Genomic DNA, 24827 nt, shown 5'->3' with positions numbered 1-24827 from the left:
CTGAACTGAGTGTTTTCCGGTGTCTTTAAAGTCTATTCTTTCCCCATCACTGGTCATTTCCCTGCTCCCTGGTGTCATAAAATTAAATCCTTTAGACCTCTAGGGTTTCTCCAAGCGGTCTTGGGCCATCTGGGTCACCTGGGGAGGTTGTTAAAATGCAGATCAACCTGCCAAGGCCCACTGTCACTTAAGTATTCAACAGGCCATTTAAGTTGGAGAACCAGGTCACTGAGCCGCCTCCATCTTTGCCAACATAGGGGAAGGGGAAACCAAGACCTAGAGGGGAAAAGTTGCTTGAGAGCCTGTCTGAGGCAGGACTTCTGTCGCCCCATTCCCCAGTGGGAGGTGCCTCCCCAGTTGGGCTGCCTAGCCCTGGATTGTAGCAGGCTGCCCTGGGGCTCCCAGCTTGTCCAAGTGGGTGAGCAAGTTGGCAGGGCCAGCCTGGGCACAGCTGCTGGGCCACCTGCTCTGGGTCCAGGCTCAGCCCCCTCACCCTGGCCTGGCTATGCCAATAGCTCACGCAGACCAACCTCTCTCCCCCAGGGTTCCCGTGTGGGCTGAGGAGGAATGGGAGAGTCCGTCCCCAGCTCTTGAGCAGGAAAAAGCTGTCATTGGCAAGGGGCTATCTGCCTGGACATGTGTGAGTTTGCACACGGAGGAGTGCATAGGAGTGTCTGGGCCTGTGTTTGTGACATGAGTGAACTGGCAGCTCCCCCTGCCTGTGGGGCTGGGTCATCTGTGTACAGGCCTAGGGGTGTGGATGAGGATAAGGCATGGGGGGGTGTGCAGAAGGGCAAATGCGAGCACATGTGTTCTGCAGATAAGTGTGCAACCTCCAGCTGTTTGGGCTTCTGTGTTCTGCCCAAATGCATTATGGGCATCTCTGCATGGGTCTGGCTTGATGGATGGGTTTGTGTGTCCAGGAGCTTCAGAACCACACTGTGGGTTTCTAAGTGTGTAATTGTTCTGTAAGTTGGCTGGCATTCCTGGGTCTCTGCTGGTCTGGGGTGGAGGTGGGGGCAGCTGTGCTCAGGAAACGCTCCATCAGAAGCTCAAGTACCAACCCTCGGAGCAACTGTTAGGCCCTGCGGACACCACCCTTCGAGTATCCCGACCACATCAGTTCCCATGTATTACTCGGGGACACACCGAGCCCCAACCTAAGGGCATAGAACTTAGTCCAGAGAGGGTCAGGCCTATTAATACATTTTGTCGGTAAATAGAATAAAATAAATGCCACCTGGTACCATGAGCGGGATCCATGCTCTCTACTCTTTACATAGCACATCCCATGGATCCCCATGGGGCTAAAGGCAGGATTCTGATCCCAGGTTTACAAGGAGAAACTGAGGCAGCATCAAGGACAAATGAAAGATCATCACCCGCTGAGCACTAACCCTGGGCCAGGTGCCACCCCACCCCAGCACATGATGGACTTAATCAAGAACAATATTTGGAGGCAAATCATGCCCTTTGCTATTTCCCGCTCAACACCCGACCCCGCTGCCCTTGCAGAGCGTTAACTTCCCCGGATTGCAGAGAATCCACGGAATAGGGCACTTACTACGCCGCCGCGTTTGATAGTTACAAATTGTCACTATTAACTGTCGCCCGGGTGCCCTTGGAGTGTCCTCAGAGGCACACGTGTGCACCCACTGCCTCCCGGGGCGGCCCCCCGCCAGCCCACCCACGGGCACGTGGGCGTGCCCCCGCGTCCTGCCGCCCTGCGGGGAAGGGGAAGGGGCCGCGGCGGGGGCGGGGGCGGGGGCCTCGGCCACCTCCCCGCCGTGCAGGCGCACTCTGGCTTCCACGTTTCCCTCTTTTCCCCTTTGGCCGGGGCCCAGCCCATCTGGAGGCCGGCTCGGCGGCGGCCTGGGAGCGTTTCCATCAGCTGGGCCCGAGGAATGCGGAGCTATTTAACCTGAGCATCCCCAGGTGTACGGAGGCGCCTGGCTGTCTGGGGCCCGCCGCCTTTGGCACGGCCGCGCTAGACAAACAGCGCCGCCCCCGCCCTGCCCCTCCGCCCGCAGCTGCAGCCGGGCCTGGGAACGGGCGGGCGCTGGGCTTGCATCAGGCTCGCCTCGCGGGGTGGGGGTGGGGCGGGGGCGGGGTGGGGGCACCGGGGGCCGGCGTGACTCTGCGTGCGTGCGTGCGTGTGTGTGTGTGTGTGTGTAACACGCACAGTCCCGCTCTGTGTGTGGAGTATGCAAAACTTTTGTGTGTGTGTGTGTGTAGCACACAAAGCCCTGCTCTGTATGTGTGTGTGTGTCACACAAAACCCTGCCCTTTTCAGCGGTGCTTGGAAAATCATTAACTCCTTAACCCCTCCTGGACCTGGTGCAGGGAGGAGCTGGGGGCAGAGGCTACAGAGAAACACCAGGACCAAGTTTCTTGGGCATTGGCTCCTGCCTGCCCAGGGCTGTGGGCCTGAAATCTGATGTGTGTGTGTGTGTGTGTGTGTGTGTGTGTGTGTGTGTGTTTCTTTAACAAACACTTATGGAGCACTTATTATGTACCAGGTATCATACTAAGCTCTTTTAAATTTAATTCATTTAATCCTCCTCACAGCTGTACAGGAACGATGATGCTATCGTGCTCACTTCAACAAAAATAACCAGAGCAACAATAATAATAATAGGCTCACATTTCAGTCGGGAGGCAGCTGGAACACAGCCTCTGGATCATCCTTGATGCTCATCACTTCACCTGTTTGCGCCTCTGTTTTCTCATTTGAGAAATGGGATCCAGAACGTGGCTCCAAGGATCAATTGAATCAGTGCACAACAAAGTTTAGCACCATGTGGCACCTCGGTGGCTCTGTCCGTTGAACATCTCTTGATTTCAGCTCAGTTCATGATTTTGGGGTCTGCAGGCCAGATCGAGCCCTGTGTTGGGCTCCATACTGAACCGAACCTCCTTGGGATTCTTTTTCTCCTTCTCCCCTACCCCAACTCTAAAAAAAGAAAGAAAAGGAAAAAGATAAAAAAACAAAAGTTTAGCAAGGTGCCTGGCTCATAGTGGACACAGTGTATGTTGGTGTAAAATGTTCTAAGCCCTTAGGAAGGGGGCTGTACAGGCCCATTGCTATTTCTACTTTTCCGTTGAGAAAAGCGCAGTCATCAGAGAGGTGAAGTAACACATCCAGCGCCACACCGGGACTCTCTCTGACTGAGAGGGCTTTTTAGAAATCAGTTTGATCCAAACAAGGATATGAGGGGTTTCAGGTTCCCATAGGACATCCAATTGAGCTGTTTCATCATATTTCCAATTGAAATCATACCTAGTCATTATATATTTTTGTTTTAAATGCTTAAGCTAGAAAAAAATGCAAGATACATAATACATATCACAATTTTTGCAACCTATATTTTGGCTTTTTTTTTTTTTAAAGATTTTATTATTTGAGAGATAGCACAAACATGGGGAGCAGCAGGCAGAGGGAAAGCAGACTCACCACTGAGCAGGGAACTGAATGTAGGGCTCCATCCTAGGACCCGGGATCATGACCTGAGCCCAAGGCAGACACTTAATCAACTGAGCCACCCGGGTCCCTCAGCATTTCTTAGTTAAAAAAAAGGGGCGGGGGATCCCTGGGTGGCGGCAGCGGTTTAGCGCCTGCCTTTGGCCCAGGGCGCGGTCCTGGAGACCTGGGATCGAGTCCCACATTGGGCTCCTGGTGCATGGAGCCTGCTTCTCCCTCTGCCTGTGTCTCTGCCTCTCTCTCTCTCTCTGTGACTATCATAAAATAAATAAATAAATAAATAAATAAATAAATAAATAAATAAATAAATAAAAAAGGGATGCCTGGGTGGTTTAACAGTTGAGTGTCAGCTCAGGTCGTGATCCTGGGATCTGAGATCGAGTCCCTCATCAGGCTCCCTATAAGGAAGCCTGTGTCTCTGTCTCTCTTTCTGTGTGTGTCTCTCATGAATAAATAAATACAATTAAAAAAAAATAAAAAAATCTAACTACAGCCTCTAAAGACGGAAATGGCCCAGGCTCTCTTGACCTCTAAGAGGTGCTAGGCCAGGTTCTGTGTGACCAGGTCATGAGAGGCAGGTCACACAGCTAGATAGAGTTCTTGAACCAGGTAGAAACCAACCAAAATGTGGAAATGTCTGATTCTGTCCTAGAGGTGGAGGGATCTCCAGGCCCCCACTTCTGTACACTCTCCCCTCCACAGGGGTAAAAGGGTGCTTCACACACAACCAACCAGCCAACCTTACACCTGCCTATTTGAGTCACCCAGAACTCAGAATTAGCTTAATAAGGTGTCCTGGTACCCCCCACATTTTGTCTCCTGAGACTAAGGCTCAGCCATGTAACCTTTATTCATGCCAGCTACTCTCACTGAGCTCCAGGAACTGCTGGCCAGATAGGGCTTTCCACTGCCCAGGGTCACACAGAGCAAGGCTTTCCTGGGACAGGCAGGCCCATGATCCCAGCCCGGCTGCCAGAGGGAAAGGAGGTGAGTCATGGCCAGGCCAGGGTCCGGGAAAGGGAAGGGAAGGGAAGAGAGGAAACCAGAAGGCCTGGAGGCGCATATGGTTGGAGGGGGAGCCCTTATCTTCCCAGACCCGCCCTGGCTGGTGCTTCCTGCCCTAGCTCTTGCAAAATCTTTTTCCCAGCGCTGCCCCAAGGTGGGCGCCTTGGGCTATTACAGAGTTGCATCAAGGGCTTGTGCAAGGGGCAGCCAGGGGGTGAGGGGTGGGGGAGCCAGTGGCTGGAGGCCAAGAGGGGCAAGAAAAGGCAGACTGGGCTTCTAGGCCCAGTGTCACTTTTCACCGGGCACTTGCTTCACATTCCAGGCCCTCGGCTTTAAAATGGGTTTTATGGTCACTGTTCTGAGGTTTCAATGAGATCATCCTGACCCCATCCATTCCTCAAAAGCCCCAGGCTAGGCCATTGTCATATCTACCTGGAAAACTGTGCCAGCCTCAACTGGTGTATTCAATTCATAGTTACAAAGCTTCTATGTGCTGATGTGCTAGGAACTAACAATTTAGGTAAAAATTCTTGCCCTCTTGAAACATTCAAGTGGAAGAAGACAGTAAATAAACATGCATAGGTATAATGAGGGGTGAATTTAACCTTAAATGACTGAAGCTTAAACTTCAAGTCTTTTTTTTTTTTTTTTAAGATTTTATTTATTTACTCATGAGAGACATAGAGAGGCAGAGACACAGGCAGAGGGAGAAGCAGGCTCCATGCTGGGAGCCTGATGTGGACTTGATCCTGGGACAAAGGCAGGTGCTAAATCACTGTGCCACCCAGGGATCCCCTTCTTTTTTTAAGATTTTAATTTATTCATGAGAGACACACAGAGAGGCAGAGACACAGGCAGAGGGAGAAGCAGGCTCCCCACAGCGAACTCCATGCGGTACTCCATCCCATGACCCCGGGATCAGGACCTGAGCCAAAGGCAGATGCTCAACCACTGAGCCACCCAAGTACCCCAAACTTTAACTTTTCTTGTTTAGAAAGAGTCCTAGCAAAAAAAAAAAAAAAAAAAAAAAAAAAGTCCTAGCAACTTGTTCGTGTTTTTTTTTTTTTTTAACGTGTTTTTGCAAAATTTTGTAAAATTTGCACTGTTGTGTCTAGGTTGCAAAAATCTAGTTCCCACAAAATTAAGATTCTCCTCTGTATATCCAAAAGGGGTGGCCCGACCGGAAGCTTGAAGGCCGCGAGAGGTGCACCAGAATCAAGTCTACGGGTGTTACTCCTTTCTTCAGCTTGAGACCCCAAGTTCCCCGAACGGCAGGGAAAGCTGGGGAGATGAGAGCACGCCAGCGCTCAGCTGAGCTCACCGGCGCCCCGGCGTGCGTGGGGCCGGTCCCGCTTCGGCCTTCCTGGGGTCACTGGCGCCCTCTGCCGGGAAGACCCAGAAGTGCGCCAGCGCGGGCGGGAAGCGGAGCCAGGGGCCTGCGGGCGGCGAAAGCTGGTGCCTTGGCGGCCTCTCGCGGACGGTGTGGGAACTGCAGCTGGAGCCGCGCGCGCGTTGGAAGAGCGTTTCCGCGCCAGGTATGTGAACGTGTGTCCGTCCGTCCGTGGTCTTGGACACCGCAGGCGACAAATCCAGAACTCTCCGCCCTCAGCCCTTGCTCTTATCTTATTAGCTATCTTTTCTCCCGCTGTCTCCTCCTCTTTCTTCTTCCTTGCTCTGTGACAGCCCCCCTGACCTCCTTAGCTCTGTACATAAGAGCAGGAGATCTTGGGCAAATCCTTGAAATTTTTTAAAAAATTGTGAAATGTCTTATACATACAAAAGAGCAGATATTGCTCATGTATACAGTTTAAAGATAATAATAAATGGAACACCCTGCTTAAGAAATTAAAAATTAGTTCTTTTGAGGCCCCCATATGCCCGTCTGGATAAAACCCCCACCCTGCCTACCACACATTGCCATTATTCAACTTTGTGTTAATCAATCATTTGTTCTTCTCTTATTTTTTCCACATATGTACAAGTGCGCCTCCTTAAATACATTATTGCTTAATTTTACCTGCTTTTGCCTTTTGTATAATCATACAGCCTTAGTTCACTCACTTCCACTGCTGTATCATATTCCACAATGTGATTTATTTACCCAAACTCCTGTGGGTGAACCTTTGGGTTGTTGCATGGGTTTTGCTATTATCAATAGTGCTTCTCTGAATGTCCTTGTGCATTCTCCCCATGCATGTGTGTGAGAAGGATGAGCATGTGTGGTTTAAGTGTTACTAGGTTGGACTGGAGTCTATTTTAATTAAACAGAAAAGTCAGAACTGGGAGGTCCCTAAGGTATCACTTAACCCAACACACTTATTGTAGAGATAAGAAAGGGAAACCCAGAGAGGTTAAGTGACTTGCCCAAAGTCCCCCAGCCTTGGTCTCCTGGGCTAAAGTCATGTCCCAGGAGTAATTTTGGGGATATTTCCTTCCCATGTTGAGGATTAGCAAGATTATTTTACATTTATTTGTTTGTTTGTTTTAAAGTTTATTTATTGGGGGATCCCTGGGTGGCTCAGAGGTTTGTCGCCTGCCTTCGGCCCCGGGGCGCTATCCTGGAGTCCCAGGATCGAGTCCCACGTCGGGCTCCCGGCATGGAGCCTGCTTCTCCCTCTGCCTGTGTCTCTGCCTCTCTCTCTCTCTCTCTCTGTGTCTATCATGAATAAATAAATAAATAAATCTTTAAAAAACCAATAAAGTTTATTTATTTAAGTAATCTCTATACTGTACATGGGGCTCAAACTCACGATCCTGAGATCAAGAGTCATGGGCGCTTCTGAATGAGCCAGCCAGGCACCCCTATTTTACCTTTATTTTTAAAAAAGTTTTAAAAGATTTTATTTATTTGACAGAGAGAGCATGAGCAGAGGGGAAGGGAAGATAGGGGGCAGAGGGGGGAAGGGGCAAGCGGGCTCCTTGCTGGAGCCCCATGCAGGGCTTGATCTCGGAACACTGGGATCATAACCTGAGCAGAAGGTAGAGGCTTAACTAACTGAGCCACCCAGGCACCCTCTATTTTGCCTTTAAAGTTGTCCTCTGGGGGCACCTGGGTGGCTCAGGGGTTGAGTCTCTGCCTTCTGCTCAGGTCGTGATCTCAGGGTCCTGATCTCATGGGGCTCCCTGTAGGGACCCTGCTTTTCCTCCCCTCTGCCTATGTCTCTGCCTCTTTCTCTGTGTCTCTCGTGAATAAGTAGATAAAATCTTAAAAAAAAAAAAAAGAATTCTGGGCGAAGTAGAAACACAGACTGCTCCTTGAACATCATCCCACAGACACACACACACATTCACCGAGTCTCCAAGTCCTGCCAATTTAACCCCTAAACGTTTCCCAAATGCATACGCCTCTGCCGGTCCCCCCACCCCCACCTCCCTGGCTGCCATTACTTCTCACCCACACATTGCAGTAGCCCCTCCATTGGTCTTCCCACTTTTATCAGTATCTCCCCCATGTTCTCCACACAGCAGACAGAGGGATCCTTGGAGAAGATAGGCAGGTCATATTGCTTGCCTGCTTAAAACTTTCCTGAGGCTTCCAGTTGCTCTTGGAATAGAATCCTAACTTTCCCACGACTTCTAAGGCCCAGCAAGATGTGGTTCCCACCTGCATCCTCCTTCATCTCCCGTGCTCCCCCTCATCTACCCTCCTGTTGGTCAGATCTCCTTCCAGTCATTTGTTCCTGACCCAGGGCACCTTTGCACATGCTGTGCCTGAGATTCTGTGCCCCACAAATCCTCTTGTCTTTCTGGTCTAAGCCCATGGTCACCTCCTTAGAGAGGTCCTCCCCATTCACATCTGTAATTGTCCTTGGTGGAAGTCACTTAACCTGTCATGCACTTAGAGGCTGCTTCTTCTTCTTCTTCTTCTTCTTCTTTTTTTAAGATTTTATGTATTTATTCATGAGAGACATAGAGAGAAAGAGCCAGAGACATAGGCAGAGGGAGGAGAAGCAGGCTCCATGCAGGAGCCTGATGTGGGACTCGATCCCGGAATTCCGGGATCACATCCTGAGCCCAAGGCAGATGCTCAACCGCTGAACCACCCAGGTGTCCCACTTAGAGGCTTCTTATCCTTGCAGTTTTTTGGTCTGTTTTTAAAGATTTGTTTATTTATTTTGAAAGAGAGAGAGAGTGCATGAACAGGGGGGAGGACCAGAGGGGGAAGCTGACTCCCCGCTGGGCAGGGAGCCCAATCCCAGGATCCTGAGATCATGACCTGAGCGGAAATCAAGAGTCAGATGCTTAACCACTGAGCCGCCCAAGTGCTACTCCTCGTGGCAGTTTTTAAAAATAACCACACACACACACACACACACACACACACACTCCACAATTTCTTTGACACTCCCTCCCATCAAAAGGTGGCTCTATATCCCCTCTCCATGAAACTAGATGGGCTTTAGTGACTGCTTTGACCAACTGATTACAGCAAAAGTGATGCTACTTGTCTTCCAAGGCTAGATCATGAAAAGCCATTCAGCCTCTGCCTGGTTTTCCCAGGGTGCTCACTCTGGAGGAAGTGGCCACCCTGTAAGCCTGCCATGAGATTGTCATACTGGCAAGGCCTTGGGCAGGCAAGCCAGATGACACTTCCAGCTGAGCTCAGCCTTCTAGTCACTCCTGTCTGAGTAAAGCTATACTGGATCCTTCAAACTAGCCTATCTGTCAACTGAGTCCCACTGAGAGATCCCACTTGATGCCACAGGGAACAGAAGAATCACCCAACCAATCCTTGCCAAAATTCCTGATCCATAGAATCTCTGAGATATAATAAAATGGTTGTTGTTTTAAGCCACTAAGTTTTGGGGTAGTTGGTTGCAGAACAATATGTAACCAGAACAATCCTGTTTGTTTCCTTATCATGTCTCTTTTCTTTATTTAATTTTTTTAAAGATTTATTTATTTTTTATTTATTTATGAGAGAGAGAGAGAGAGAGAGAGAGAGAGAGAGAGGCAGAGACACAGGAGAAGGGAAAAGCAGGCTCCATGCTGGGAGCCCGACGCGGGACTCGGTCCCAGGACTCCCGGATTGTGCCCTGGGCCAAAGGCAGGCGCTAAACCGCTGAGCCACCCAGGGATCCCCAATGTCTCCTTTCTTTAGGATAGGTGCTGCTTTGTTCTCTGCTGTATGCCCACCATCTAGCACAGAGCCTGGCACACAGTGGGTGCTCGATAGCTACTTGTTGAATAAACGAGACGATGAGTGAAGAGATAGATGCACACTGCACTCAGGTCCAGCTCCACTCACCCTGCTGGATAGAGTTTCTGGGAGAATCCTGCAGACACCTTGGCATTGGGAAGATTTCTAGTTTCTGCCATCCTCTGGCAATCTGGTTCCAAGCCCTGGAAGGGGTACTGAGAGTGGCTTCGTTTGCTAAAGTTCACTGTGGCATCAATGGCCCCTCATAAGTGCCACCTGCCATGACCTCTCTTTGGTATTCCAGCCCCCAGTCTTCACCTAAGAAGGCATCCTTTATCCGAGGTCACCTCCTCCAGAGAGCCAGTCCAGTTTGGGAAGTCTCCCAGGGAGTGGGAGAAATCCCACTCCTTCCCCAGCTGCTGCTGCTGCTTCTTCTTTTTCTTCTTCTTTTTGTATATTTTTTAAATATATTTTTTATAAAATTCTTTTTTTTAAAGATTTTATTTATTCATTCATGAAAGACACACAGAGAGAGGCAGAGACACAGGCAGAGGGAGAAGCAGGCTCCTTGCAGGGAGCCCAATGCAGGACTCAATCCTGGGACTCCAGGATCACGTCCTGGGCTAAAGGCAGGTGTTAAACCACTGAGCCACCCAGGGATCCCCTATTTTATTTTTTTAATATTTTATTTATTTATTCATGAAAGACAGAGAGAGAGAGGCAGAGACACAGACAGAGGGAGAAGCAGGCTCCCCACAAGGAGCCCGATGTGGGACTTGATCCTGGAACTCCAGGATCACACCCTGAGCCAAAGGCAGATGCTCAACCGCTGAGCCACCCAGGTGTCTTGATTCTTCTTCTTTAAAAAATAAAAAATTAAAAACAAACAAACAAACAAACAAAAAAATAAAAAATAAAAAATTATTTGGGACAACCTCAATATTGAGAGTCTCTTCCAACTGAGCCAGCCAGGCCCCCATAACTGTAAAGAGAACAATCCACTGAAGGATGCTAAATTCAATGGGTTAAACTTGAAGCAGACACAGGATGTTTTCAAAATTTCAAAGTAACTTCCTTAATACATTTAATTGCAAAGAGTAAAACAGTAATTTTATTTTATTTTAAAAAATATTTTATTTATTTGATTGAGAGAGACAAACCATGAATAGGGTCGGGAGGGGGGAGACAGGGCAGAGGGAGAAGCAGACTCCCACTGAGCAATGCAGGGCTGGATCCCAGAACCCTGAGATCATGACCTGAGCCAAAGGCAGATGCTTTACCGACTGAGCCACCCAGGTGTCCCTGAAACAGTAATTTTATAGTCGAGAAATCCAGCAGATGACACCTCAGCCAAGTGATCAAGGTAATGTTCAAGGTATCAAGTGATCAAAGTATACATGTCAACCTCAGGGATCCCCAGTAGGACCACTGAGAAAGGCATGACCTGGCATCTGTGGTATTTTCCCCAATATTGCATAACCTCAATGTGATCATGAGAAAAACCTCAGACAAACCCACACTGACAGACATTCTATAAAATAGCTGGCTGGTACTCTTCAGGAGGTCATGGAAAAGAAGGAAACGCTGAGAAACTCACAGCCTGGAGGGCCTAAGGGGACATGAGGACTAAATGTAATGTGAGATCCTGGACTGAATCCCAGAACAGAAAAAAGACGCACTCTGATAAAATCCAAATAACTTCGTGCTTTAGTTACTAGAAATGTACCAAGGTTAATTTCTTAGTATTGATAAGTGTTCTATCCTGTGAGATGTGGACAAAATGAAAAGCTAAGTGATGCGCATACAGGAACTTTCGGTAACTTTTCTATTTTTGTAACTGCTGTAAGTTTAAAAATTATCTTAAAGGGAGGGGCACCTGGCTGGCTTGGTCAGTCGCACACATGACCCTTGATCTTGGGGTTGTGAGCTTGAATCCCGCCTTGAGGGTAGAGATTACTTAAAAATAAAATCTTAAATAAATAAATAAAATTATCCCAAAGGGGGAAAAAGATATTAAAATTAAGAAAGAGGGGGAGATAATGAAGACTAAGCTGGAGCCAGCCTACTACAGCCTCTCTCTCCACAGATTATGACTGAACATCCAAATACGGAAAGCAGTTACTTAAAGAACTCTGCAAATAATAGAGAGCAGGTCAGCCTGGGTGGCTCAGCGGTTTAGCACCTGCTTTCAGCCCAGGGCGTGATCCTGAAGACCCAGGATCGAGCCTCACATCAGGCTCCCTGCTTGGGGCCTGCTTCTCCCTCTGCCTGTATCTCTGCCTCTCTGTCTCTCATGAATAAATAAATAAAATCTTAAAAAAAATAATAATAGAGAGCAGATTGGGGTGGAAAGTCAAATAACTTGTGAAAAATAACTAACTAGTGATAAATAACTAATGGCAGCAGTCAGTTTTCTGGTAAATTTTCTTCTTATATCTTCTTTTTTTAAAAAAACATTTTATTGGGGATCCCTGGGTGGCACAGCGGTTTGGCTCCTGCCTTTGGCCCAGGGCGCGATCCTGGAGACCTGGGATCGAATCCCACGTCAGGCTCCCGGTGCATGGAGCCTGCTTCTCCCTCTGCCTGTGTCTCTGCCTCTCTCTCTCTCTGTATGACTATCATAAATTTAAAAAAAAAATTAAAAAAAATATTTTATTTGTTTATTTGAGCAAGAGAGAGCAAAATAGGAGGGATAAGCAGGTTCCTCACTGAGCAGGGAGCCTGATGTGGGGTTGGATCCTAGGACCTCAGGATCACACCCCCAGCTGAAGGCAGATGCCCAACCGACTGAGTCACCCAGGCGCCCCTTGCTTGAATCTACATCCTTTGACCCAGGGTGCTCTGAATCAGGAAACTGTGCAGTTGAGCAGGGCAGCAAAACTGCCCATAGCATTCTGGCCAGAGTACCAGGAAAATGTGTGTGTGTGCGCGCACACACACACACACACACCCTGGAGCTGAGATGAGGGGAGTCCCAGTCAAGATGTTTTTAATCTTTATTTTGTACCTGGTCCTGCCCTAGCGTGGCCCCAGTCTGCTCTGCTGTTCACAATCCCATTGACAGGAAAGGCCGACAGAAAACCCACCCTCTAGAGGAAAGAACATGGAAGTAGGATCCCAGGGGCATGAATGGTGTGGGAATCCTCCAAATTTCCTTCCTTCTCTATTTTCTCTTGCTGCTTTGTCCTGAGAGCAGACCCAGTGGCCAGGAATTGGGAGATAGAGCTAGCAGTTACAACTCCAAGAGAACTTCATTTTTTTTCTTTTGGAGGGGCAAGGGGGCAGAGGGAGAGAGATTTGTTTTTAAACTTTATTTATTTATTCATCAGAGACAGAGAAAGAGAGAGAGACAGAGACCTAGGCAGAGGGAGAAGCAGGCTCCATGCAGGGAGCCTGATGTGGGACTCGATCCTGGGACTCCAGGATCACACCCTGGGCTGAAGGCAGACACTTAACCTCTGAGCCACCCAGGCGTCCCGGGAGAGAGAATCTTAAGCAGGTTCCACCCCCAGCGCAGAGCCTGATGCTCCCATAATCCTGGGATCATGACCTGAGCCAAAATCAAGAGTTGGATGTTCAACCAGCTGAGCCACCCAGGTGCCCTAAAGGTTGTAGGACGCATTTGCCTTGTATCACTGAGACTTTATCGCCCCCCCCCTTTTTTTTATGTAATCTCCACACCCAGTGTGGGGCTCAAACTCACAACCCTGAGATCAAGAGCCACTCAACCAGCTCAGCCAGCCAGGTGCCCAGAGAACTTCATATTTTGGACCAGAGAACCAGAAAAAGGGGCCCCTGGGAGCAGAGGATGCACAGAAAATCCTGGAGAGGAGAGAGCAGGTAAAGAGAACCCTCTAACTCTCTGTATGAATCGGCACAAGTCCCGGGCTCAAACCCAAGCTGTGTCTGTGTGGAACACAACCTAAGAAGGACAACAAAGGCTTTGAGTACTGAACCACCCCAGATACCACTGCTCAGGGGATCCCTGGGTGGCTCAGTGGTTTAGCACCTGCCTTCCGCCCACGGTATAGTCCTGGGGTCCTGGGATTGAGTTCTACATAGGGCTCCCTGCATGGAGCCTGCTTCTCCCTCTGCCTGTGTCTCTGCCTCTCTCTCTCTCATGAATAAATAAATAAAATCTTTAAAAAAAAAGAAAGAAAGAAAGAAAGAAAGAAAGAAAGAAAGAAAGAAAGAAAGGAAGAAAGAAAGAAATCACTGCTCAAGTCCCAGACTAAGCCTTGCACAGGGCTTTGAAAATGAAATGGATGTTAGAATCACTGCTCCCAGGAGGTGCCATAGAACATGTGGTCTGAACCTACCCAGGTTTGCCTGCTAAGAAAAAAAAAATTATCCAGAGGCTTTTAACAGTACCCAGAGTTGCACAAGAGAATATTTAAAATAGCTAGGATATAATGCAAGGTTGCTCAATAAGGAACACCCAACTGATTCTCAAAGAGAAAGACAATCCGTAGATTCCAACTATGAAAAGACCCAATGTGGGAACTGCCAAAGACATTTATAATCATTTTCCATGAGGGAAAGATGAATGCTTGAGAAATGAATGAAAGAACAGACATTCTCAGCAGAGAGATAGAAATCATTTTTTAGAGGAACCCCAAAATAGGGAAGTGTTGGTCAAAGGGATAAAGTCTTGGGACGCCTGGGTGGCTCAGCAGTTGAGCGTCTGCCTTTGGCTCAAGGTGTGATGCCAGATTGTCTGCCTCTCTTTGTCTCTTATGAATAAAGAAATAAAATCTGAAAAAAAGGGGGGGGGGATAAAGTCTCAGTGACACAAGGCAAATATGTTCTGGAAATCTAGTCCATAACATAGGGCCTCTAGTTAATATTGTATACTCAAAAAACTTGCTGAGAGGGGAGATTTTTTTTTTAAACATTTTTTAAAAGATTTTATTTATTTATTCATAGAGACAGAGAGAGAGAGAGAGGGCAGAGACACAGGCAGAGGGAGAAGCAGGCTCCATGCAGGAAGCCTGACGTGGGACTCGATCCCGGGTCTCCAGGATCACTCCTTGGGCTTCAGGCGGTGCTAAACCGCTGCGCCACCGCCACCGAGGCTGCCCTGAGAGGGGAGATCTTGTGTTAAATATTATTTTTTAAAGATTTTAATATATTTACTCATGAGAGACAGGGAGAGAGAGAGAGGCAGAGACACAGGCAGAGAGAGAAGCAGGCTCCATGCAGGGAGCCCGATGTGGGGTTCGATCCTGGGACTCCAGGATCACGCCCTGAACTGAAGGCAGGTGCTTAACCACTGAGCCACCCAGGCATCCCAATTATGTTAAATATTTTTATAGCAAAAGAGAAATAAATATTGAAAGAAAGATGAGGCAGAAGGAAACTTCTGGAGGCGATGGATTAATTTAGGGCTTCAACTGTGGTGAGGGTTTCACAAGTGTGTACCTATTTCCAAACTCACCAAGTTTTATACATTAAATATCTACAGCTTTTTGTATGCCAGTTACAGCTTAATAACATGATTTTTTAAAAATCACTGTTATACGGGGCCATCCTCTCAAGGCCCCACCCTCTTCAAGATCTTGGTACCATCACTTTATTATCACTCAATGAACTTTGTTTTGCTGTCTACTCCCCCCTCCCCCAAAAATCAGTTATACTAAGAAAAAAAGAACCAAATGACAAAATGAAGACTTTATTTTTCTAAAAGATGTATTTATTTAAGAGAGAGAGAGAGAGCATTTAAGCAGGGGAGGGGCAGAGGGAGAGAAGCAGAGTCCTTGCTGAGCACAGAGCCCAAGCAGGGCTTGATCTCATGACCCTGAGATCATGACCTGAGCTGAAATCAAGAGTCAGATGCTTAACTGACTGAGCCACCCTGGTACCCCCTCATATGAAGATTTTTAGAAGAAATATAATATCTCAGCTCTTAAAAATTCTCTAGATGGTCTCAGTAGCAGAGGGGAGGAGACAAAGGACTTAGTGAACCTAAAGCTAGATCAGTAGAAATGATCCAGTCTAATGAACAGAGAGAAAAACATTTTTTAAAGATTTTATTTATTTATTTATTTATTTATTTATTTATTTATTTATATTTTGAAAGGAGTGGGCAGAGGTAGAGAGAGAAAGAATCTTCAAGCAGGATCCACACCCAGTGTGGAGTCCAGTGTGAGGCTTGATCTCATGATCCTGACATCATGACCTGGGACAAAATCAAGAGTTGGACACTCAACCAACTGAGCCATCCAGGTGCCCCTAAAGATTTTAAGTAATCTCTACATCTAACATAGGGCTTGAATCCACAACCCTGAGACCAAGAGGCCCATGCTCCACCAAATGAGCCAGCCCAGTGCTCTGAGAAAAAAAAAATTAAGATTTTATTCATTCATTCATGAGAGACACAGAGAGAGAGAGAGAGGCAGAGACACAGGCAGAGGGAGAAGCAGGCTCTATGCAGGGAGCCCGACGTGGGACTCGATCCCGGGACTCCAGGATCATGCCCTGGGCCAAAGGCAGGCGCTAAACCACTGAGCCACCCAGAGATCTCCCCCAGATTTTATTTTTTAAAGTAATCTCTGCTTCTCAATGTAGGACTCAATCTCATAACGCTGAGATCAAGAGTCACAGGCTCCACCCAAGAAGCTAGCCAGGCACCTCCAGAAAAAAAAATTTTTAAATGAGGACTTAAATTTTCTTAAAAAAATTTTTTTTATAAAGATTTTATTTATTTATTCATGATAGTCACAGAGAGAGAGGCAGAGACACAGGCAGAGGGAGAAGCAGGCTCCATGCAGGGAGCCCGACGTGGGATTCGATCCCGTGTCTCCAGGATCGCGCCCTGGGCCAAAGGCAGGTGCTAAACCACTGCGCCACCCAGGGATCCCAAATTTTCTCAAATTTGAAAAAAAGTACAAATGTACAGATTGAAAAGCTCAGTGCAGGGATCCCTGGGTGGCGCAGCGGTTTGGCGCCTGTCTTTGGCCCAGGGCGCGATCCTGGAGACCCGGGATGGAATCCCACATCGGGCTCTGGGTGCATGGAGCCTGCTTCTCCCTCTGCCTGTGTCTCTGCCTCTCTCTCTCTCTGTGTGTGTGACTATCATAAATAAATAAAAATTTAAAAAAATAAAAAAATGAAAAGCTCAGTGCATTCCAAATAGGATAAACTCAAAGATAACCATGTCCTGATATCCCATAACCAAACTGCTGAAAACCAACAGAAAGGAAAAAAGAAAAAAAACTCTATGAAAACAGCCAGAAAAAAAAGAGAGAGAGAGAACACTTTATGGGTGGCTGGTTGGCTCAGTGAGAAAAGCATGTGACTCTCGATCTCAGGTTTTTGTTTTTTTTTTTTAAGATTTTATTTATTTATTTATGAGAGAGAGAGAGAGAGAAAGGCAGAGACACAGGCAGAGGGAGAAGCAGGCTCCATGCCGGGAGCCCGATGTGGGACTCAGGCCTGGGACTCCAGGATCATGCCCTGAGCCCGAAGACATGCTCAACTGCTGAGCCACCCAGGTGTCCCAGGATCTCAGGGTTTTAAGTTCAAAACCCATGATAGGTGTAGAGATTACTTAAAAGTAAAATCCTTAGAGAGATAGAGAGACACTTTACAAATAGGTTACCAATCATTCAAATTACTCTAGATTTCTCATCAGAAACCATGGAGGGGGATCCCTGGGTGGCGCAGCGGTTTGGCGCCTGCCTTTGGCCCAGGGCGCGATCCTGGAGACCCGGGATCGAATCCCACATCAGGCTCCCGGTGCATGGAGCCTGCTTCTCCCTCCGCCTGTGTCTCTGCCTCTCTCTCTCTCTCTGTGACTATCATAAATAAATAAAAAATTAAAAAAAATTAAAAAAAAAAAAAAAAAGAAACCATGGAGGCCATGGGGCCCCTGGGTAGCACAGTTGGGCAAGCTTTGGATTTCAGCTCAGATCTTGTGTCAGATCATGATCTCAGGATTGTGAGATTGAGCCCTGCTTCAGGCTCCATGCTCAGCTCCGAGTCTGCTTGTCTCTCTCCCTGCTCCTTCCCCCTCACTTGTGCTAGTGCAGTCTCTCTCTCAAATCTTTAAAAAAAATCTCAAAAAAAAAAAAAAAAAAAAAAAAAGAAGGAAGGAAGGAAGGAAGGAAGGAAGGAAGGAAGGAAGGAAGCAAAAGCCATGGAGGCCAGAAGACAGTGGAACAGCATCTTTAAAGCAGTAAAAGGAAAAGAATGGTCAACCCACAATTCTACATCTGGTAAAAATATTCTTTGGGAATAAGAACAAATAAAGACCTGTCAATGAAGGAAATCAAGAGAATTTATCATCAGTGGGTTTGCTCTAAAAGAATGCTAAAGGAAGTTCTTCAGGCCAGAAGGATATGATTTCAGAGGGAAACTTGGAACTTCAGAATTAAAAAAGGAGCAAAGAGGTAAAGAGAAGAGTAGATATAATAGATCCTATTTCTCCTGTCAAATTCTTTCTTTTTAAATTATTATTATTTTTTTAAGTAGGCTTCACACCCAGTGGAGCCCAATGTGGGTTTGAACTCAAGACCCTGAGATCAAGATCTGGGCTGAGATCAAGTTGGACACTTAACCCACTGAGCCACCCATCGAATTTGCCCCTCCTGCCAAATTCTTTAAAATATCTATGTCTTGCAAGCACAAATCATCATGTTATGGGGTGTTTCAGTGAATGTGGAGAACATACATATGACAGCTAAAACATGAAGGGAGAAGGTAAAGACACCCACATGGTTGTAAAGCTTCTATGTTTTACTTGAAGTGGTTAATTATTAGCATTAAATAGATTGTCAAAAGTTAAGTAGATAGGAACACCTGGCTGACTCAGTGGGACTTTTGATTTCAGGGTTGTGAGTTTGAGCTCCACAGTGGGTGTAGAGATTATTTAAAAATTAAATTTTAAGGGACACCTGGGTGGCTCAGCAGTTGAGCGTCTGCCTTTGGCCCAGGGCTTGATCCTGGAGTCCTGGGATCGAGTCCCACATCGAGCTCCCTGCATGGAGCCTGCTTCTCTCTCTGCCTGTGTTTCTGCCTCTCTGTATATATATGTCTCTCATGAATGAATAAATAAATATTCATGAATGAATATTTAAAAATTCATTTTATGAATTTTTAAATTAAAAAAATTTCTTTTTTTTTCATAAAAAATTTATGAAATTTTTAAATGAAAAAGATTTATTCATGAATGAATAAATAAAATCTTTAAAAAATAAATAAAATAAAATAAATAAAATCTTAAAAAAAAAAAAAGAATAGGGGCACCTGGGTGGCTCAGTCAGTTGAGCATCTGCCTTCAGCTCAGGTCATGATCCCAGGGTCCTGGTGCATCCCTGCTCAGTGATAAGTCTGCTTCTCCCTCTCCCTCTTGCTCTCTCTCTTGCTCTCTCTCAAGCAAATAAATAAAATAAAAAAAAAAAAGAATAACCTAGCAGACCTAAATCTGCACTTCAGTAATTATGTAAACATACTAATTATTACATAAATGCACCAATGAAAAGACAACACTCCTTGGATTAAAGTTTAAAAAAAGGACAAGATCCAACTATATTCTGTCTACATAAAACCCACTTTATTTTTTAAAAATTATTTATTTATTTATAAGAGAGAGAGAGAGAGAGAGAGAGAGAGAGGTAGAGACACAGGCAGAGGGAGAAGCAGGCTCCAGGCAGGGAGCCTGACATGGGACTCGATCCTGGGTCTCCAGGATCAGGCCTTGGGCTGAAGGCGGTGCTAAACCGCTGAGCCACCCAGGCTGCCCAAAACCCACTTTAAATATAAGTATATGGGTAGATTAAAAGAAGGATGGAAAAAATATACCACCGACCACAAATTAAAAAAAAAAAAGTTGGAGTGGCTATATTAATAACAGACAAAGCATAATTCAAAACAAGAAAAATCACCAGGGATAAAGAAGATTATGATTAAAGGATTAATTCACCAAGAAGACATGACAATCCTGAGTGTGTCTGTGCTCATCAATAAAGCTCCTGGGACGCCTGGGTGGCTCAGCCTGTTGAGCACTGAATGTCTGCCTTTGGCTCTGGGTGTGATCCCAGAGTCCCAGGATCCAGTCCCACGTCAGACTCCTCTCAGGGAGCCTGCTTCTCCCTCTGCCTGTGTCTCTACCTCTCTGTGTGTGTGTCTCTCATGAATAAATAAATAAAATCTTAAAAAAAAATCTCCTAAATATATAAGGCAAAAACTGATAGATTTGAAATAAACAAAGTCACAGTTATACTTGTGGATACCAACAGTTTGAGTTCAGTAATTGATAAAACAGATTTAGCAAAAATACAAAAGATCTGAACATTTTCAGTGAACTTGACTTAATTGACATTTATAGAGAATTCTACCGAATAGTAGCACAGAACACATTCAAGTAGCCATGGAACATTCACCAAGATAGACCATATTCTGGGCTTTTAATTTATTATTTATTTATTTATTTATTTATTTATTATTTTTATATTTATTTATTTATTAAAAATTTTTTTTAGATTTTATTTATTTATTCATGAGAGACAGAGAGAGAGGCAGAGACACAGGCAGTGGGAGAAGCAGGCTCCATGCAGGGAGCCCGATGTGGGACTCGATCCTGAAATCCCGGGATCACGCCCTGAGCCAAAGACAGACACCCAATCGCTGAGCCATCCAGGTGTCCCTACTTATTTACTTTTAAAATATTTTATTTATTTATTTGAGAGACAGAGAAAATATGAGCGGGGTGGGGAGGAACAGAGGGAGAGGGAGAAGCATCCCAGCTGACCAGGGAGATCCCAGCCTTCTATATTAAACAAATATTTAAAAATTTAAATGATACAGCGAACACCTGGGTGGCTCCGCTGTTGAGTGTCTGCCTTTGGCTCAGGACCTGATCCTAGATTCCCAGGTTTGAGTCCCACATTAGGCTCCTTTCATGGAGCCTGCTTCTCCTCCCTCTGCCCGTGTCTCTCATGAATAAATAAATAAAATCTTTAAAAAAATTTAAGTGGTACAAAGAATATTCTCTGATCATAGACCAATTAAATTAGAAATCAGGAACTAAAAGATATCTGGAAAAAAAACCCAAATATTTGGAAACCGAACAACGTACTTCTAAATAAACCGTGGGTCAGAGAAGTTTCCAGAGAAGTTAGAAAATGTTTCGAGGGATCCCTGGGTGGCGCAGTGGTTTAGCGCCTGCCTTTGGCCCAGGGCGCGATCCTGGAGACCCGGGATCGAATCCCATGTCGGGCTCCTGGTGCATGGAGCCTGCTTCTCCCTCTGCCTGTGTCTCTTGCCTCTCTCTCTCTCTCTCTCTCACTGTGTGCCTATCATAAATAAATTAAAAAAAAATTAAAAAAAAAAAAAGAAAAGAAAATGTTTCGAGCCAAATTAAAATGAAAATGTAACCTAACACTATTTGTGAGAGGCAGCTAAAATAGAGCTAGGAGTGAATTTTATGGCATTAAATTCTTATATGAGAAAAGAAAGTCTCAAATCAATAATACAAACTTCCACCTTCAGAAACTACAAAAAGAAAAAGCAAATTAAGCCCAAACTATAATAGAAATAGAGGAGAAATCAATGATGCTGGACATAGAAAAACAATGAAACCAAAAGCTGGTTCTTGGAAAGATCAGTGTGACTGGCTTCCTTATAAAAAGGGAAAATTTGGACACAGAGACACTCATAGGCAATATAAAGAGGCACCAGAAGAAGACAACCAGCTATAAGCCAAGGAGGCCTCTCCTCACAGGTATCAGAAGGAAGCAAACCTGCAGACACCTTGATTTTGGTCTTGTAGCTTCTAGCACTATGAGATAATAAATTTCTCCTGTTTTAGCTACCCAGTCTGTGGTACTTTGTTATGGTAGCCCCAGCAAACTAATGCAACCAATAAATGAATTTTACAGGGTCATAGAATCTAAGGTCAACATACAAAAGTCAATTCCAATTCCTTTTTTAAGATTTTATTTATTTATTTTTGAGAGAGAGACAGCATGAGCCAGGGGGACAGGCAGAGGGAGAAGCAGACTCCTGGTTGAGGATGCAGGCCCATGTAGGCCATGACCCCAGGATCCTGGGATCATGACTTGAGCAAAAGGTTGATACTTAACCGGCTGAGCCACCCAGGCGCCCCTGCATTTCTATATAATAGAAGTGAACAATTGTAAATTGAAAAAATTTTAAAGTAGCATTTACAATAGCACCAATAAAAATTAAGACAGCCTGTCTTAGCCCAATTAGGCTACTCCCACAAAATATCATAAATTGAGGGATGCTTGGGTGGCTCAGTGGTTGAGCATCTGCCTTTGGCTCAGGGCGTGATTCCAAATCCGGGGATCAAGTCCCACATCAGGCTCCCTGCGAGGAGCCTGTTTCTCCCTCTGCCTGTCTCTCTGTGTCTCTCACGAATAAATAAATAAAATCTTTTTAAAAAATTATTTATTTATTCGTGAGAGACACAGAGAGAGGCAAAGACCAGAGGGAGAAGCAGGCTCCATGCAAGAAGCCCGATGTGGGAATTGATCCCAGGACTGCAGGATCACACCCTGAGCCAAAGGCAGGCACTCAACCACTGAGCCACCCAGGCGTCCCAAATAAAACCTTTTTAAAAAAAATCATGTTGGTTTACACGCAACAGATCTTTATTTTTCACAGTGCTGGAAACTGAGAAAGTTCAAGATCAAGATGCTGGCAGATACCATATTTGGTGAGAGCCAGCTTCCCTGCAGACAATTGGCTTCTTTTGCAACCTCACAGGGCAGTAGGGTAGAGGAAACTCTGGGATCTCTTTTATAAGGGTCCTAATCCCTTTCATGTGGGCTCCACCCACATGACTTAATTGCTCCCAAAGGCTTCCCCCTCCAAATGCCATCACTCTGGGGATTAGGTTTAACATATGCATTTTGAGGGGGCATAGACACCCAGTCATTGCACCACTAGATCCCACTTCATCCCTACCCTGGAAGTGGAGGGACGTGAGGGAACAGGCCTGGTGTGTAGAGCAAACACGCCACAAAGGCTGTGAGTTTGTTTTCTTCTTCTTCTTCTTCTTCTTCTTCTTCTTCTTCTTCTTCTTCTTCTTCTTCTTCTTCTTCTTCTTCTTCTTCTTCTTCTTCTTCTCCTTCTCCTCCTTCTTCTCCTCCTCCTTCTCCTTCTCCTTCTCCTTTTTTAAAAAGATTTTATTTATTCATGAGAGACACAGAGAGGCAGAGACACAGGAAAAGGGAGAAGTAGGCTCCCTGCTTTGAGCCTGATACAGGGACTTGATCCCAGGACCTCGGGACTTCGACTCAAGCTGAAGGCAGATGCTCAACCACTGAGCCACCCAGGTGTCCCAAGCCTGTGAGTTTCTGTGTGTACTTTTGGGAAATAAAAAGTGCTGGGAAGAAAATAGATGTAGACCGGTTAGGAAGGGCACTTGCACAATGTCAGGGGCAGGCTCTCAGAGGTAGGTTTTTTTTGTTTTGTTTTGTTTTTGAAGATTTTATTATTTTTTCATGAGAGACAGAGAGAGAGAGAGAGAGAGAGAGGGAGAGGCGGAGACATAGGCAGAAGGAGAAGCAGGTTCCTTGCAGGGAGCCGGATATGGGACTCAATCCCTGGACCCAGGATCACGCCAGGAGCCTAAGGCAGATACTCAGCTGCTAAGCCACCCAGGCATCCCAATAACCTCTTTCTTGCCTAAATTCTGAAACAACCGCATCAAATGAGGGGTCAGGTATGTGGAAATCAAAATACCATTTGTTAACTGCTGTGGTTACTATCATAGAGAACAAACCTGAGGGGTGCCTGACTGGCTTGGTCAGAAGAGTATGCAACTCTTGATCTCAGGGTTGTGAGATCCTCCCCCACCTTGGGTATAGAGATTACTTGAAGAAACAAGTATTTTTATAAAACAACAACAACAGCAAAACCCACCTGAAAACTCAGTCTGTAAAGCAGCTGTCTGATGCTGATGGATCCTGTGGGCAGGAATTGAGAAATGTCACAGCAGAGATGACTTGTCTGGGCATCACGTGTTTGGGGCCTCAGCTGGGAAGACTTGGTGGCTGGGGGAGCCTGTGAGGGCTGGGGACTGGCCTCATCTGGAGATGTATATGACTAGAAGCTGAGGCGGGCTGTGGGTTGGCACCTAAGCTGGTCTGCCAGCCAGAACACCTACGGATGACCTCTCCATATGTTCTCACTACATGGGCTATGTGGCTTCTTCACAGCATAGCTGGGCTTGAAAATAGTGTCCCAAGGACACAAGGGTGGCTCAGCGGTTTAGTGCCTGCCTTCGGCCCAGAGGGTGATCCTGGAGTCCCGGGATTGAGTCCCACGTCAGGCTCCCTGTATGGAGCCTGCTTCTCCCTCTGCCTGTATCTCTGCCTCTCTCTCTCTCTCTGTGTCTCTCTTGAATAAATAAATAAAATCTTTTAAAAAAATCAGGCTAAGGAGCTTATTGGGAGGTCAGTGGGTGCTAATGAAGGTTCAAGGAGGCCATAAGGCTGTCCCCACAAATGCTTGGGCCACATCGGGGGCTATATGGCCCTGCCCATGAGCCCATTGTGTCCCAGAGAAGACAAGGGCTCGCCCAGGTGTTGGGGTTTGGCCAGGTCCCTCCACCTCCTCTTTTTTTTTTTTTTTCTTCTTTAAGATTTTATTTATTTATTTATGAGAGAGGCAGAGACATAGGCAGAGGGAGAAGCAGGCTCCCTTCCAGCAGCCCGATGTGGGACTCCCTTCCAGGACGCCCTGAGCAGAAGGCAGAGCTCAATCACTGAGCGACCCAGGCGTCCCCCTCCCCCTGCTCCGTGCACCCTATTTGGCCTGTAGTGCAGAAGGCTCTGGAAGACCCTGAGCGGTAGGTGCAAATGGTTCTAGGTTAGTGTGGAGTCCCAGAGCAGATCTGAAGGGATCTGTGCCTACCCCAGGGCTGGTTTGACCCCCTCAGCCTCCAGGATCCCACCGCCTTAGCCCTTTGTCGAGTTGGACTATTCCCTGGTGGTGCTGCTGCTGCTCTGCTGAGGTGATGCCCGCCCTACCCAGAGCCCCACCCGCAGCTTGGCTGGGTCACCGGTGGGGGCGCCTCCGGGAGAATCCCTGCTCAGACCCTGGCATTCACCTTCACAGCCCATGAGCAGAGCTTCGGCCTGACACTGTAAACAGGTGGAAACCGAGGCCAAGGCGGGGGCGCGGGGAGGCGGGGAAGAGGGACTGAAACCGGCAGAGGATGGAGCAGGGACC

Source organism: Vulpes lagopus, chromosome 18 (assembly GCF_018345385.1).
Source record: "Vulpes lagopus strain Blue_001 chromosome 18, ASM1834538v1, whole genome shotgun sequence".
NCBI lineage: Eukaryota > Metazoa > Chordata > Mammalia > Carnivora > Canidae > Vulpes > Vulpes lagopus.
This window is presented reverse-complemented; position numbering follows the sequence as displayed.